Below are 4,608 nucleotides of genomic sequence, written 5' to 3'. Positions count from 1 at the left end.
CTTCTAAGATATGACGTTTGATTTGCTGACACTGGCTTCAATTGGCCACTGTGGCATTAATAACAGAAAAGTACCGTGTGTCCATAATGTCATCCCCCACCCACATAGGGTGCCCAGCAACTTCTCTCCTACAATTTTGTCCTTCCCCACCTGGCACTTTTTAATTCATTTCACAAATATATGTGGTCTCAATTCTAATCTATCGGTTGATTCAACTACTGCTCATCTCAGATGCCCAAATTATTTGCTGTTATGATTCCTTTCGCCTCAAAGGTGGTACTTGTGCATGTCTGTTCTGATATTCCGTCAGACTTGGCAATTTGGAATCTCCTCTTTGATCTTCTATGGCTTAAAATCTCTCTACCTCATTGTGTCAAATTCATCTGTTGTCTCTACCGTTCTCCCAACTCCACTAATCACTTGGAGCTCTTTGACTTCCTCTCTTTGCAACTTGGCTTTCTCCAGTCCAACTTTCCTAACAGTGAGGTAATTTTAATGTTCACAAATCCAGCTGGCTTCTGTTTTCTGGTCACACCAACCCAGCTGATCGTGATGCTGGGGGTTTTGCAATTACGACTTTGCACAGATTGTTCATTTACCTACAAGAATACCGGACAATCCCAATCATACAGCGAATACGCTTGATCTTTTTCTCACAAACAACCCTTCTAAGTACACGGTCGAAGTGAGAGGTCCTTTAGGCACTTCAGATCACAACTTGGTGATTGTCTCCTCTCCAATTGAACCTTTATCTCATGGCTATTCCGAACTTCGTGTTGTTTGGCATTACAAGAATGCAAAATGGGATGACCTGCGAGACTTCTTTTCCTTGGTCGGATTACTGTTTCAAAATTTCTGATGTCAACATTTGCTCAGATCGTGTCAGTGAAATTATTCTTGCAGGAATGGAATCCTATATCCCACACTCCACTTTAAAATCTCATCCTTTATCTAAACCTTGGTTCTCCAACAAATGTGCTAAGGCTGTTCAAGAGAAGAATGTTGCATATCATAATTGGCTTGTTTCTAATTCTCCAGTTTCATTTTCTGCCTACACCAGAGGCAGAAATTGCAACAATTGTAAAGCAGTTACTAATCAGTCCAAACTAGATTTTGAACAGGCTAAGAGTAGAAAATTTCCTTCTTGCCCTAATGGTAGGCGAGCATTCTGGTCTCTCGCAAAGCTATTGGCTGCAACCTTTGCCCATCTGTCCAAACCAGATGGTTCTGTTGTCACTTCAGCCAAGGATAAAGCTGACTTGCTAGCATCCCAATTTTCTTCCAACTCGTGTATTAATTATCTTGGTAAAACAATTCCCACCATGCCCCGTGGTCTTCCGTCAAAAGGATGTCAGAAGGATTTTGACTAATCTTGATGCTAAGAAAGCTCCAGGTCCTGATGGTATTTCTCCACTTGTTCTCAAAACCTGTGCTCCTGAACTTACTCCTATTCTTTGCCGCCTTTTTCACTTTCTTATTCCAAAGGTGATTTTCCTTCTGCTTGGAAATTTGCTCATATCCAGCCAGTTACTAAAAAGGGTGATAAATCCCTCCCATCCAATTATCGTCCCATTGCAATTACTTCTACTCTTTCTAAAGTAAGGGAGAAATCAATTAACCGCCAACTCTTAAACTACCTAGAAACCTTCCGTCTGATCAACGATCGCCAGTATGGATTCCGTCAGTGTCGATCCACTGGTGATATTCTGGCTTATGTTACCCATTTATGGACTAATTCAATGGAAAGGTTCGGTGAAACACAAGTAGTTGCTCTTGACATCTCAAAGGCTTTCGATCGTGTTTGGCATAAAGGTCTTCTAAACAAGCTTCCATCTTATGGTTTGCCAACTGTTTTTAGTAATTGGTTATCCAGGTTTCTCTCTGATCGCTCGCCGAGGGTGACAGTAGATGGCTGTCTTCTAGCTTCTCCATTAATGCTGGTGTCCCCCCCAAGGTTCAGTTCTTCCCCCCCACTCTTTTCCTCTTGTATATTAATGACCTTCCATTGACTGGAAATCCTATCCATAGTTTTGCAGATGATAGCACATTGCATTCTACTTTCCATTTTGAGAAATCTTGTCCTGCTCAATCAGCTTCAACTTCTAGAAAATCTGTTACCAATTCCTTAAATGCCGATCTTCACGTAATTCTCCAGTGGGGCAAAGATAATTTAAGTTGATTTCAACCCTTCTAAAACTCAGTCTTGTCTTATATCTCGCAAAAAGGATTCTTCTGTGCCTATGCTTATCTTTAGTGACACTCTGATTTCTATGCAAAATGATATATCTCTTTTGGGGATTACCCTGCCTTCTAATCTCTCTTGGGACAAGCACATTACAAATATTGCTTCCTCTGCATCTAAAAAACTTGGTTTTCTCTTTCGCTCTCGGCGTTACTTTTCTTCCAAACAGCTGCTCACTCTATAAATCGCAAATCGCCCTGCCATACAATATTGTTCCCACATCTGGGGTGGAGCCCCCAAAACCTCTCTCAATTCCATTCAGAAGAGGGCAGTTAGGTTAATTAATGATTCATTTTTAACAGTCTCCCCACTCGCTGTCTCATAGACGTACTGTTTCTGCTGCATGCCTCTTCTACAGATACTTCCATGGGCACTGTTCTTCTGAATTGGCTTCTATAATTCCCGCTCTCTCTTTTAAAACAGTCCGAACACGTGCCGCCACCTGCCAACATCCATTTACTGTCCAGCTTCAAACCCACAGAACCAACTTTTCGTCTTCCTCATTTATTCATTCAACTGCCGTTTTCTGGAACAACCTTCCTTCATACGTATTTCCTGAAAATTACAGTCTACAGAAGTTCAAGTCCAATGTTCTAATACCTCTTGTGTTTGGGGTTTGCATATAAAAAAAAAAAAAAAAAAAGGTGGACTACCCACAAATCTTTTTCTGCACTAATGACCCCCCCCCTTCTTCAACAGGGGTGCTTCTCTATCCCTTTAACTTCCTATTTCCAGGTGGAAAGTGTTCCTATCATCCACCTTCTTTATCTGTTCTTCATGTCTTTCCTTCCACTCCCTTTTCACTTTCCAGTTTTTTACTTCTGGGGTTCCTCCCTGGGAAGCTCAGGTGTCTTTTTTACTTTTTACTATACCTAGTATCTCTGGCCTTTACAGAAATGCATTGTTGGGGGGGGGGGGGGAGATCCTGATGCTGCTTGACAATCAACAGTATATATGTCCAACTCTTACAGAACTTTTCGACCTCCTCACTTATCCACTCTACTTCTGTTCTTTGAAACAAGATTTTTTTACATGTATTTTGCTGACCCTACAATACATAGTAAGTGAAGTCCAATATCAACAAGTATCTTCTCAGCTTTCAACCCATACAAATGCTATTGGTTCTAATACCTTTTTCCATTCATTTTCTATTATTCTTTCTGAAGTAAATTTTTTTTTCAATATTTTTAAAAGATTAGCAAAAGTGTTATAACACAAAATTTTCTGGTTCAAAGAATCAAGAAGGGGGGAAAGAGGGGTTGTGTGTTTAATAATAGAAGCACTGAAGCATTTGTAGCATGTAATTTATTTATGGAATGGCAAAAAGTTTATTCAAAATTCTGTTTGCATTGAGCCGATGCACATTTTGTCATGGAAACTTGGCTTACAGTAATGCTTTCAGAATAGTGAACAGAAACAGCTATATTCATGTTTTTTTTGGTTTTAATCTGGCTGAGTATAAATTGTATTGTGCTATCATCCACTGTCACAAAAATATTTATCAACATGTAATTTTATCCATCAACTACAAAATTGAATCATTGAAAAACTGAGTTTTAATGGTACAAAAAGGCAAAGATCCATATAATCTACAACCTAAATTTGGTTCCTTCAGAAACCTTTTTCTAAACAAATCAATTCATATTGCTTTGAATAATAAATGTCCCACATATATGCATGTTTTAGGGATAAAATAATTTATTTTTCTGCCATTAAATCCAAGACCAATAAGGCAGGAGTCAACAGAAACATAAATGGCAAAAATTTTACACATTATAAATTTGTAGTTTAAGAGATATGCATATTTTTCAATCATCTGAATTGTATATGAAATCATGAGTCATTCATAAATAAAAACAATAAATACCTAAAAAATTTTGAATTTTCTTTCCATAATTATTGCCATAAACATCTAAAGTATAACTATTCTTCAAATTTTCCAGATAACATCACTGTTTAAAAGCTTCAGCTACAGCAAACTCCATGTTATGATATATTCAATAAACTATAATCATGTAACAGATCATCTTTACAACTTTTACATTATATTTTTCAAAGATTAAAAAAAAAAAAAAAAAAAAAACACACATGGATTGCTCGTCGCTTTTCATTTCAGTATCAGTATTTAATTCTTTAGTGGGTGCCCCATTGTTCTGGATGCACCAATAAAGAAAATGGGAAGGGAGGGGGGAAATCAAGAAAATTCTTCATGTTCAATGAATTACTTCATTCTTTATTACTTTTTCACAGAGTTTTGGAAATGAGATAGCTGGGAAATAATTTTTTTGGATACCGAGATTGCTCAACTGTTTCTTCTCTGTTACTAAAGATATTATTTATTCTTATTAATCAAAATTTTAAAATAA

This window comes from Mastigoproctus giganteus, chromosome 14, assembly GCF_048544385.1.
Source record: "Mastigoproctus giganteus isolate SK-2022 chromosome 14, ASM4854438v1, whole genome shotgun sequence".
Classification (NCBI taxonomy): domain Eukaryota; kingdom Metazoa; phylum Arthropoda; class Arachnida; order Uropygi; family Thelyphonidae; genus Mastigoproctus; species Mastigoproctus giganteus.
Note: the sequence above shows the minus strand (reverse complement) of the source record.